This window comes from Protopterus annectens, chromosome 16.part0 (genome assembly GCF_019279795.1).
Source record: "Protopterus annectens isolate FY-2018-M chromosome 16.part0, PAN1.0, whole genome shotgun sequence".
Lineage (NCBI taxonomy): Eukaryota > Metazoa > Chordata > Ceratodontiformes > Protopteridae > Protopterus > Protopterus annectens.
The window spans coordinates 821,526,943-821,541,234 of NC_056750.1; positions in this window are offsets into that span (position 1 = coordinate 821,526,943).

The window sequence follows — 14,292 nt, forward strand, 5'->3', positions numbered from 1 at the left end:
AAGCATATGCCTGGGTTCATGTCGGATGCAGACAGGAATGTTATCAGGCCCCAAGGGGACTTGCTTTTGTTAATTTTGATTAGGCATTTTGTACCTGATTTATGATGATGAGGGGAGGGGTGTGTGTGCTGTGCATATCCACCTATACTGATGGTGAGCCGGGAGGGTGATGTTTGCTCTAACCCTGTCTGCAGCAGGTTGGCTGTAGCTATGGTATGTGTGTGTATGTGGTGTGACTGACCACCATTACAGGGTGGTTTGGGTTGCTGCCTCTGAGACTGCAGACATATGTGAAGATGGCCTTGTGATTGCCCTTAGTGGATGTGTCCAATTTGTACTCATAGTTAGCCTTACAGTAATCCACTTGTGACCTTATATGCTCATTCAGACAAAGGTCAACATGCTTCCCAGTTGGTGCATGATTCTACTTTGCCCTGTACAGCCAATATAGCATCCCGATATGTGCTTTCTGCATTGCTGCTGTCTAGCAAAGGGGATTACTCTACTTTTATGGAGACAGGTTTTACAAGTAAGGTATTGCTGAGGCCATACAGCTATGCAAGTGGTCATATATCTGTTTGTAGTAGGCATGGGCACAAGGTCATAACACAGTTGGACACCTCTCCAATTTCAATGTGATATCCATGCTTATTGTAGTACTCATGTTTGTGTCAGGGCACTGCAACAACCATTAGCTGTAGAAGTGTAACTCTGTTGAATGTACAGAAACTAAGATTACACATATGTACAACATGTACAGCTTATTTACCTGACATTTTTGCATCCCATGTCAGTTGTTATAAGGCAACCAGGTACACCCACCCATACATACATATGCACAGGCAATACCTGCTATACATTTCTGTTCTATGTTGGTATGGCAGATTGTAATTACACTTTTGCTGCACAGTCATTTATGTCAACCTGTTAGGGCAGGATATCTGGAGAACACCATGCATACATGGTGGGCTATGGGCCAAAATGAGTGACACTTTCTTCATATTGCTGTAACACACATGCATCACTTGATAGTACAGTAGCTTTTGCATTCACAGACATACCCTGGAGGATGTCTGATACTCATATGGCAGGGACAGAGGGGAAAGGCTAGGAGTGTGGTAGTGAGGGTAAGAATGCTCAAGGTTGTGAGTATGACTGGTATAGGGACAGAGCTAGATGATATGATGGACAGAGGAAAGGTGGATATATTTTGTATGCCAGAGACCAGATGGAAGGGGTGTACAACTGTGTGTATCAGAGTCGTGTACAAATAGTTCTATCATGGTGTGCATGGGAGGGGAACTGATGTAGGGGTTAACCTGAAGGAACATTATGCCAAGAGTGTTTGTGGAGGTGATACGAGTGTTGGGTAGAGTGATGTTTGGGAGGCTGGGAATTGATAGTGTAATGATGATGGTTGTTAGTGCATATACTCCACTAACTGCGTGTGTGATGGATGATACAGATGTACTTTGGAGTGACTGGATAAAGTGGTGATGAGTGTACACAAGGGTGGGAGAGTGGTGATTAGAGCAGATTTCAATGCGCATGTTGATGAAGGGGGACAGAGAAGATGTAGAAGTGATGGATAGATATGGTGTTAAGCAAAGGAATGCAGAAGATGAGATGGTGGTGGAGTATGCAAAAAAGAGGTTGGACATGGCTGTGGTGAATACATAGTTTTACAAGATTGAGGGGCATAGGGTGACATACAAGAGTGGAGGAGAAGATGCACACAGATGGATTATCTCCTATGCAGGTGGGCCTGTTTGAAGGGGATTGGTAACTGTAAAGTGGTGATAGGGGAAAATGTAGTTAGGCAGCATAGAATGTTGGTCTGTGGGATGACGTTGGTGATCAAGAAGAAGGGGAGGAGTGTGAGGCCAGCATCATGGATCAAATGGTGGATACTGAGAAAGGGTGATTGTGAGGTTGAGTTCATAGGTTCATAGGTTCATAGGTTCATACTAGGCTATCTGCCCTAGGGCATTTATAAGCCTAGCCAGAGTTGTGTGGCTTTCACCACCCCTTAGGTTGAAGAATACTATACCCATTAGTTTGCCGTGCCTCTGTCCAGCAGTGATACAGAGATGATCCCCGGGGTAAACCTACGATCTCCCATCCACTGGTCAAGATTCCTCTTGAACAGAGCCAGCGAGGTGCTCTGTCTCACATGGACCAGGATTCTGTTCCACAGCATAGGGAGTCTCTGGGTGATGAATCTGTCCCTCCAGCACGTCCTATTTATATCCATGTTGAGGTTTAAGTCTCTTGCTCTTGTGGCTCTGGTGGATTTGGATTTTTTGAGGTGGAGCATGTCCATTAATTGCAGGTTGGACATGGCCTTGTATGTCAGGCACAGGTCACCTCTGAGCAGATGGTATGTGACTGAATAGAGCTGGAGTTTCTTCAGTCGGGCAGCATATGGCATATTTTTGAGCCCCTTTATCCTTTTGGTGAGGAACTTTTGGGGTCTTTCCAATTGCTGCAGGTGTCGGGTAAGATACATTCTGAATGGGGCATTGTACTCAATCATTGGTCTGATAAGTGAAGAGTACAGGGGAACAATGACCTCCCTTGATCTGGATGTGAATCCCTTCATAATCAGGTGGGCAATGTAGAAGGTCCTCCCAACCACTTTGGCAATGTGAGTGTCAAAGAAAGGTTACTGTCAACTTGGGTCCCCAGGTCCCTGATAACCTCTTCTGTGCTTAATGGATTGCCACCTATGTGGTAACTTGGGGTTACCTTGTTTTACCAAAGGGTATGACTATACATTTTTGGCGTTTAGCTTAAGGCCATGGCTCTGGCACCAGTTATCCATTTCTATGAGACCTCTCTGAAGGATATCTGTGTCTGATGGATTTTCAACTATGGCGCCCAGTTTGCAGTCATCTGCAAACTTTGTCAGCCACAATCCTCCTATGTTTGCCTGCACTTCTGAAAAGTAGATGCCGAACAAGAGGGGGCCCAGGACTGAGCCCTGTGGGACACTGCTTGTGACCGGCTTGGAGTCTGACATGTCACCAGCAACTCTAACCCTGTGGGTTCTGTCCTTGAGCCAGTTTGCAACCCATCTTGTGACATATGGGTTTACATTTAAGCTGATGAGCTTTTCTATGATATCCGAGTGGGGTATTGTGTCGAAATCTTTTGCAAGGTCAAGGTAGGCCGTGTGAACTGCCTTACCCTCATCAATGGTCTTGGTGACTGTTTCAAAAAAGTCGACCAAGTTCAAGAGGCATGATCTGCCCTTGACAAAGCCGAATTGGGTAGGATCCAATGTCTGTAGGTCCCCTATGTCTTTATTTATGAGTTCCATTATGATCCTCTCCATAGCTTTGTAGACCAGGCTTGTTAAGACAGGCAGTGGGTGGCAGTGAAGAGTTAGCAAATATCTGGGTAACTACATCCGAGCCAGTAAGAGAGAGGAGTAGAACAGGGCTTGGTGTGACATCTGCACAGAGGAAGGACGACAAGGAGACATGGTGGTGGAATGAGGAAGTACAGGGAAGTATACAGAGAAAGAAGTTGGCCAAGGAGAAGTGGGATTGTCAGACAGATGCAGAAAGTAGACAGGTGTATGGGGAGATGGGGTGCATGGCAAAGAGAGTGGTGGCAAAGGCTGAGGATGGAGCATCTGAAGGGCTGTATGTAAGGTTGGACACCAAGGATGGAGAATAGGACCTGTACCAATTGGCCGGACAGAGGCATGTAGCTATGAAGGATGTGCAGCAGGTAAGGCTGATAAAGGATAATGGTGGAAGTGAACTCACTAGTGAGGAGAGTGTGTCGAGCAGGTGGAAACAGTACTCTGATGGGCTGCTGAATGAAGAGAATGAGAGAGAGAGAAGGCTGGATGATGTGGATATGGTGAATCAGGAAATGCAACAGATAATCACAGAGGAAGTAAGTATAGCTAGTGTCATGGATATGCCACTGTCAGGACCCTTCCTAATTGGATCTACTGCTCTCTTCACTTCCTAGAATAATTTTTTTGCAGTTTATTCCTTATATATCTTACTTAACAAAAAAAATAAAAATCAGATGATGGTATATTTTCACAAAATTTTGGCTAACATATAAGAATCTTTCTGAGAAAGAAAATGCTGGGAAACCACTCGACTGGCAACAAAAACTGTTTTATTAAGCACTTTTCATCTCTCAAAATAGGGAGACTTCTTCAGATAAAAAAAATACATTCAAACACATTGTTTATATAACTATGTCATCAATCAGGTGATATATGTCCACTGCTGTAGTAAATAACTACAAATATGTCAGTACACACTGTATGTATATGTCCACTGCTATAGTAAAATAAATGCAAATGTGTCAGTACACTCTGTGTGTATATGTCCACTTCTGTAGTAAATACCTACAAATGTGTCAGAACACACTGTGTGTGTGTATATGTCCACTGCTGTAGTAAATACCTACAAATGTGTCAGAACACACTGTGTGTGTGTATATGTCCACTGCTGTAGTAAATACCAGCAAATGTGTCAGTACACACTGTGTGCTTATATCCACTGCTGTAGTAAATACCTGCAAATGTTCAGTACACTCTGTGTGTATATGTCGTCTGCTGTAGTAAATAACTGCAAAGGTGCCAGTACACTGCGTGTATATGCCCACTGCTGTAGTAAAGAACTGCAAATGTGTCAGTGCACACTATGTATATGTCCACTGCTGTAGTAAATACCTGCAAATGCGTTAGTACATACTATGTGTATACGTCCACTGCTGTAGTAAATACCTGCAAATGTGCCCATACACTCTTTGTGCATATGTCCACTGCTGTAGTAAATACCTGCAAATGTGTCAGTACACACTGTGTTTGTATTTCCACTGCTGCACTAAATAACTGCAAATGTGTCTGTACACAGTGTGTAAGTGTATGTCCACTGCTTTAGTAAATACCTGCAAATCTGTCAGTACACTCTGTGTATATGTCCAGTGCTGTAGTAAATTCCTGCAAATGTGCCAGTACACTCTTTGTGCATATGTCCACTGCTGTAGTAAATACCTGCAAATGTGTCAGTACACTCTGTGTGTATATGTCCACTGCTGTAGTAAATACTTGCAAATGTGTCAGCGCACACTATGTCCATTGCTGTAGTAGATAACTGCAAATGTGTCAGTGCCCATTTTGTGTATATGTCCACTGCTGTAGTAAATAACGGCAGTTGTGTCAGTGCACACTGTGTGCATATGTCCACTGCTGTAGTAAATACCTGAAGAAGTCTCCCTATTTTGAGAGACGTAAAGCTCTTAATAAAACAGTTTTTTTGCCAGTCGAGTGATTTTCCAGCATTTTCTTTCTCAGTTTGTGTAGAAGCCGGCTTTACAGTGTTGTATAAGAATATTTCTCCTGTATTATCTGTTACAAGTCCTCTATGTATATACTGTGAATAGTGTACCACTTTTACTACGTTACTTATTATACTTGTTACTTGCTCTGTTTTTCTATTACTCAACTTTGTAATTCGTGTATAACTGTTATTATTACTCAATTTTGTAAAAAAAAATGTATAATTGAATAATTTGTACATTTTGTTGGAGCTTTTCTCCACAGATTTCCACTGAAAATTGGCCTGTGTTCAGCTGGGCCAACATGGTTAACAAATGTGAAATATATATATATATATATATATATATATATATATATATATATATATATATATATATATATATGTGTGGATTCACTTTATAATCTCAAAATACTTAAATATCAAATTTCAGTATCTCGAGACTATAAAGCCAAAACACCAAAAAAACGAAAACCAAAACAGTGAAACCCCAAACCATGACCATTAAAACACACGCATAAACACAGCTAGACCTACCTCCGCACAACACACACACACACACACACACACACACACACACACACACACACACACACACACACACACACACACACACACTCACTCACTATAAGAAGAGGGGCAAGCCCCCTGTTCCCCCCATGTGGGGGGCTACGCCCCCACACCCCCTACTTATTTATACTAACTCTGAGGTCACACTAAACACCAACACACACAAAACCCACCAACACACATTCCTCACACCCCCCTCGCACAAACACACATCACACAGATACAAACACCATCACTCTCAACACTGACACACTCACACTCTCACCTACACCTAACCCACACCTAACACACACAAACCCTCCCCAAAACCCTTAAAAAAACACACTTACCTAATGCGCTTTCAGTACCATGGGTTTGATATTTCCAGGTTCGATATTCTGCAGTTTCACACATCTGTAGATTCAACACTTTGGTCTCGAGATACTGAAACTCAACATTTCAGTATTTCAAGATAAATGTATATGTATATATATATATATATATATATATATATATATATATATATATATATATATATATATATATATAAAACTTTGCTAGGGAACATGTCAGTATGCTAAGTAGTACCTCATTTTGAAGACAGTATTAGTACATACAATATGGTAAAAGAACTGTGTCTGCATGCTGTACGCATATATAGATATTACAGTTTGTTTAGGTGTTACGTTATAAAAATGATTATTTTTTTCATATTTCAAAAAATAACTTTGCTAGGGAACATGTCAACAAGCTAAGTAGTACCTCATTTTGAAGACAGTATTAATACATACAATATGGTAAAAGAGCTATGTCTGCATGCTGCATGCATATATAGATATCACAGTTTGTTTAGGTGTGTATGAAAATAATTATATTTTTTCATATTTTGGTAAATAATTTTGCTAGAGAACATGTCAACATGCTAAGTAGTATCTCATTTTGAAGACAATATTAGTATGTACAACATGTTAAAAGAAAGTACAGTTGTGTACCTACCATAAATGTAGATGTTCAAGTGTATTCACTGTTGCAGTCATTACACTTGGGTTACCCTGCTGGCAGGCTACCCGCAGTTGGCCTGAATTCCAAAGTCCTGGTCCGACGTCGGTTGCTGTCACCTCTTCCCTGATGTCAGTGCGCCAGGGGTATAAAAGATACAGCCGACCCATTTTCTTCAGTTTTTCTTGCCCCAGATGTCAGGTGCCCACAAAAGGATAGGCTAAAAAAAAACATTGCTTATAAAAGCATGCACTAAAGTAAACAATACCTTCATCTACAAGCAAATACACCACGTAGGTTGCATAGAATAGAGAAGTACAGATAAGTCCCAGCAAAGAAAGGGGGATGGTGGGTGGGTAACCTGGACTGCAACAGTGAATACACTCGAACATCTACATTTGTGGTAGGTACACAACTGTACGATCTTCATCGTGTTTCACTGTTGCAGTCATTACACTTGGGTTGAATCCCAAAGCTGAGGTTGGGCGGCTGGGTCTAAATAGAATTAGGAGTTGCTACAAGGCCCTGCAGGACTGCAGTGGCAAAGCCTGCTCTGGATTTAGAGTAAAGAGGTAAGTGGTAGTGCTTAGTAAAAGTGTGCACTGAAGACCAAGTTGCAGCCTCCAAAATATCCTTGGTTGGTACTTCTCTGAGGAAGGCTGCTGAGGTGGCTGCTGCCCTGGTAGAGTGAGGTCTAATGCCCTTAGGCACAGATTTGCCATGTTGTGAATAGCAGAAATGAATGCAGTGTCCTATCCATTTAGAAATAGTCTGCTTTGAGATGGCCTTTCCTTGTGAACCTGCAGCATATGCCACTAAAAGTTGCTCAGTCTTTCTGAAAGCCTTAGTTTTGCCCAAGTAGAAGCGTAGCTGTCTGTGTATGTCCAAAGAATGCAGAAGTCTCTCCCCTTTATTCTGTGGGTTTGGGTAAAAAGTTGGCAAATGAATGGTTTGGTTAAGAGCCACACTGGACACTACCTTAGGCATAGATGTTGGGTTTGCCCGTAGAGAAACCCTGTCCGGATGGAAGATAATAAAAGGTTCCACAACCATTAATGCCTGCAACTCTGAGACTCTTCTTGCTGAAGTTATTGCTAGCAGCAGAGCTGTTTTCCATGATAAGAATTTAATCTCAGCTGTATTGGCTGGCTCAAAAGGAGGCAGTTTGAGTTTTTCCAAGACAAAATTGAGGTGCCATGCAGGTATTGGTGCTCTCCTTGGAGGTTTTATGTTTTTGGCTCCCCTGAGGTACTGCCTAAGCAATGGATGTGAAAAAATAGGTGGGTCCATATTGTAATGAGCTGAAATGGCAGAGGCATGGATCTTAATTGATGAGGATAGGTCTTTGTCCAGCATCTCAGTTAGATATTGTAAAATCTGAGGAATATTTGGAACAAGCGTGTCAATTCCTTGTGCCTGGTTCCAAGCACAGAATCACTTCCATTTTTCTGCATAAGATTTTCTGGTGCTGGGCCTCCTGGCCTCCAAAATTACATCCATAACCGCTTTAGAGAGAGGTGTATTCTGAATGGTTACACTATCTGCCATGCAGCTAGATTTAGGGTTCTGAGTTGGTTGTGCAGGATCTGATTGTTTTGTTGGGTCAGTAAATGAGGAATTTGAGGCAATGTCCAGGCTGGGCCTTGAGACAAGCTCCTTAGGATTGGGTACCAGTGTTGGCGTGGCCAATCTGGGGCAATCAGTATAATTTGTGGCTTCTCTTGTCTGACCTTTAGGAGTACCTTAGGGAGGAGAGGCAGTGGAGGAAAGACATATACTGTAAGGTTGTTCCAGCTGAATGACAAAGCATCCACTTTCCATGCTTGTTTGTGATAAGTCCTTGTGCAGAATCTCTGAAGTTGGCAGTTGTGAGGGGAGGCAAAAAGATCTATGTCTGGGCATCCCCATTTCCTTGTTTTCATGCTGAAGATTTGTGGATGTAGTTTCCACATGTGAGGATCCATGAGGTTTCTGCTTAGTTTGTCTGCAAGAGCATTTGTTTTTCCTGGCAGGAATTGTGCTTGTAGGTGTACTTGGTAAGTCAATGCTGTGTTCCACAAAATCATGGCTTGTCTGCAGAGGGGGTAGGAATGTATGCCCCCCTGCTTGTTTATGTACCACATGACTGTGGTGTTGTCTGTCTTTATCAGCAGTTGTCCTGGATGAAGTAGGCCCTTGAAGGCTGTCAGGGCATTTTGTACAGCTAGCATCTCTTTTTGATTGATGTGAAGATGCCTTCGGTTTGCGGGCCGTGTGCCCTGAATACATTTTCCTGCCATGTGGGCCCCCCAGGCATAATCTGATGCATCTGTTGTTAGTGTTTGCCTGGCTGTGGGTAAAGTGAATGGCTGTCCCTTGTTGTGGTGACAGGCCAGTGCCCACCACAGAAACTCCTGTTGCAAAGTATGCTTTCCCACTTAAAAAAAACAAAATCCAAGCCAAAGCAGGAGATAAAAAAATCCAACAGCAATAGCGTACTTCAATTTTAATGCCCGCTTTTGTCACAAGACTTCCTCAGAATGCAAAGAAAATCACTACCAACAACCCTTAAATAATCACACTAATTACATACATACAATTAACAATTAATTAAAAATAATTAATTTAATAAAATGCAGACACTTGCAAATGCTATTAAATATACATTGTTTAGTTAAATAAGCAAGAACCTAGTGTCGCTATCTTTATCAACATGTAACTTCCTATATTTTAAAAAACACTTTATGTTAATGGTATCATTCAGTCCCGGAAATATAATTAGTGTGATTATTTAAGGGTTGTTGGTAGTGATTTTCTTTGCATTCTGAGGAAGTCTTGTGATGAAAGCGGGCATTAAAATTGAAGTACGCTATTGCTGTTGGATTTTTTTATCTCCTGCTTTGGCTTGGATTTTGTTTTTGTTGGTTATTTTGTGCTTTACTTGGTTTCTTTGGTCTTTTGAAGCAATGTCTGAAGCCGGAGATGAAGAATTATTGAACTTGTCGGTTCATCCCACACCGACATCAGAAGTTACAACTTTAAATAATTTATTAACTGCTACTTTATTGGATATACAGAGCTCTCTCAAGATTTTGGTCTCGAGAGCCAATGAGAAAGAACGCACTGACGTGAGACCCATTAGCGCCAACGGGGCAAACACCTCCAGCCCTGATTCATCTTTTCAAGAGCTGGATACTGTTTTGGAGATAGCAGACAAACGCGAAAGGGATTATTGTCGAGTTGCGGCGTCTTCTTCGCGGAGGAAACCATTATCGGAAAATATTGCAGGTTGCAGGACAGTACAATCGTTCTTGGACGAGGTATTGAATCCATTTGGCAACACAGGTAAATTTTGCCAACCGCTTAACTCTGCAGACATTAACAACAAACGCAGTCTCTTATTAAGGTTACTAAAGAGATACCGCTCATTAGATCTAGAAAACTGTTATTTTAAGCGATGCATTGAGTTGAGTATAGTCCCTAAGGGACTGAGATTTTTTAAATGCCCTAATGGTGTTACTGCAAATTCACCTTTTTTTAAAATCTTAACTAACTTTTTCAACAACGCTGGCATTGATTTTTTAAAATTGCTCATTGATAACAACTTCGGCAAAATGAGCGATTTAAGGGAGGAAATTGTGTCTGTTGGAAGCGAATTAAAGAACTTGTTAGGTGAAACTAACGCCAGTGAATTCTTTGAGGTTGTTCATGAAGAGCTTGAGCAACACACGGCTGAAGTTACCAGCCACAAACAACTTAAATTGACTCGTGATCTTAATTCTTATGAAAACCACAGCGCGTACAGCAATTTTGCTAACAGAGGGAATGTTCCTACCATTAAAGGGAATTACACTCATGCATCTACCTTTAATGCTTGGGGCAAAATAAATTACAGTACTGTTGCTTCTGGGCTTAGTGAATCAGCACCATTAGGTGCTGAGCAGGTCATTGGTGACAACGGTGACCATGCCGACTGCCAGCGGAGCACTAGAACTGCTAGTACCATTCTTGAAAATGAATGTAATGACAATCTTTCAACTAATAGTGATGCTAATGTTGAGAAAACAGTGAATATCAACAACAATGATAAGGAAAGTACTGGAGACACTTTAAATGTTAACGGGTCAGTTAGACCTAAAGGCAGAACTGGGACAAACATTTCTGCTAACATTTCAACTGTTTCTTCTTCTTTTTTCAACAAGAGAACCAATCACAACAACAACAGGAACACTGTTTTGACCAGGAGTCGGACCTTTCTAGGGTCGAACTCCTCAGGGGACGAGACTTAGATGAAATGTTAGATCAATTTAGTATTATTAATTTGACTGAGCATTGCTTTTCTGATTGTGAATTAAGAATTTTGAAACATGGTTTGAATTTTATTCCAACTTCTAGGGCCAATTTCAGTAAAACTATTATTGACATAAAGAAATTCACCAGAAAATTGAATTTATTTTATTTGATGAATTCTTTATCAGATAAAGAGCAAAGAAAAATGGTTTTAATTAAACCCTCAGATTTTACCCCTCACTTGCATCACACCATCAAGGTCTTTGAGGAACAATGTATCCAGGATATTACCCAAGTTTTGAAAAACAAGAGTTACACCACTAATAATTTGAATAGCGATGAAAGAATGGCCCTCAAAAATCTAAAATCACTTTGTAAAGATTTCAGATTTATGAAAAGCGATAAGGGGGACAATATTGTTATTATGACCCAAGAGGCTTACAATAAAAAAATGTTGGATATTATTAATAATGGTGATGAGTATGAGATTATTAGCCTTTATGAAATTAAACGCAGGGTGCGTTTTATTCATTCTGAGTTATACGCACTTTTCATGACTGGCGATATTACTCTTGATATTTATGACTTTTGCACAGTTCAAGAGCCACGTATAGGGGTTATTTTTGGTATACCCAAAACACATAAGAACATAAACGATCCTCCCCTTAGACCTATTGTCTCTTCACCACATTCTGTAACTGAGGGAATTTCTCTTGTGATTGATGCTGTGTTGGGGTCTATTTTGGCTGGTGAAATTTCATTTGTTAAAGATTCATGGCACTTTTTAAGTAAATTTGGGTTATTTTTGCAGGATGGTGGCTTTGATCCCCTGAGACACATTGTTTTTACCATTGATGTTGTCTCCTTATATGCATGTATTCATACATATATATATATATATGGGTCTGCTTCATAAGAACAAAAGACCACAACACCGAGACCAGAATCACGAAACCCCAGAACACTGAAAACCGCGTAACTGCAAAACACATACAAACATACACACAACTGCCCCAAACTACCTAACACACAACCCTACACTAGAGATAGGAAGGGGGGCAAGCCCCCTGCCCCCACACACCCCTACTTTAATATTCTAACTCCGAGATCGCACAGACACACAAGGCAAACTCACACCCACACATTACAGTCCCTGACACACACACATACCACAGTGTCAACACACACTTACATGCAGCAATACCCCTCACAAATACACTTACACATACATACTTACCTACAGTGGAACACCAAAAGCGTTAAATCAAAATCTCGTAATATGCTTTTCGGTGTTCTGGGGTTTTGTCCTTCTGGTCTCGGTGATGTGGGTTTCGGTGTTGTGGTCTTTTGTTCTTACGAAGTAGAACTATATATATATATTATATATATATATATATATATATATATATATATATATATATATAGATATATCTTACAGTTTGTTTAGGTGTTCGGTTATGAAAATTATTATATTTTTTCATATTTTGGTAAATAACTTTGCTAGGGAACATGTCAACAAGCTAAGTAGTACCTCATTTTGAAGACAGTATTATTACTTACAAGATGTAAAAGTGTGTCTGTATGCTATTCACATGTAAAGATATCACAGTTTGTTTGGGACTTGGGTCATTGGAATTATGATTTGTTTTATATTTTGGTATATAGTTTTGTCAGGGAACATGTCAACATAAGCAATACCTCATTTTAAAGACATTATTGGTGCTTACAAGATAAAAAAAGAAATGTCTGTATGCTGTACACATATACAGACATCACAGTTTGTTTAGGACTTAGGTTATGGAAATTATGATTTTTTTCATATTTTGGTAAATAACTTTGCTAGGGAACATGTAATTGTGCCAAGTGATACCTTATTTTGAAGACCGTGTTAGTTCTTTTATCATGTTGTAAGGACTGTCTGTATGCTGTGCACATGTACAGATATCACAGCTTGTACACGACTAAGGTTATGACAATTATGATTTTTTTTTCATATTTTGGTAAATAACTTTGCAAGGGAGCATGTCAATGTGCTAAGTAATACCTCATTTTGAATATGGTATTAATAGTTACAACATGACAAAAGAATTGTGTCTGTATGTTGTACACATGTACCGATATCACAGTTTGTTTAGTCTTGTAGGATTATGAAAATTATACATTTGCCATATTTCTCATTATTATGCCCATATCTTTACAAGGGAGCATGGTGATGACACAAATGATGCATCATTTTGAAGCGGACATTGAGCCACACAACTTGCACACTTCTATGTAATCTCTGTCTGTTACAGGTGATTATGCTTTATCAGTTATGAGAAATATAATATTAATCATATTTCTGTGAATATCTCCATAACGGAGCATCGCACAATAATGGGTAAGGTATCATTTTAAAGCTGACATTCATACAAACAAATCAGTTACAAACTGTATGGGTCTACATGGTACATTCAACAAGTCATTTTGATTTGTTTTACCAAAAAGGTAAAAAAATATGCACAATATCAGCATTCCTTGGCAAATATTTAATAATGACTTAGACACACACTATCAACATTTACACTGTTGGAAAGATCAGTGTCTGCTGAACAAGTTTCGCGTTTACATTTTTAGTCTAGCTCTTATGGTTAGAGTTATGAACATTTGTTTTCTGAATGGTATCACAAACTGATTATCTGAAAATGAGCTCAGGCTGCACTGTTGTTCCTATGATGGAAGTAAGCAGGCAGCATTTTCTAAGCTGTCCCGGAGTGAATGAGTTAAGAATAGAAAGGCTATTAGTCCAGAAGACATACCTGTGTAAGCATGGAGGTGTTTAGGAGAAATGGCAGTGGTCTTTTTAACTGGATTGTTTACTGTACTCTTGGAAAGTGAGAGGATGCATGAGGAGTGGATAAAATATGTTTGGGTACTGATTATGAGAATAAGGGTGGTGTGCAGAGATGTAGTAACTACAGAGGGATAACGTTGATCAGTCACAGCATGAGGTAATGGTAAATGGTGGTGGAAGCTAGGTTAAGAAGGGAGGTGGGGATTACTGATCAGCAGTATGGTTTCATGCCAGGACAGAGCAGTACAGATGTGATGTTTGCTCTGATAGTGTTACTGGAGATGTGCAAAGAAGGTCAGAAATAGCTGCATTGTGTCTTTGTGGACTTAG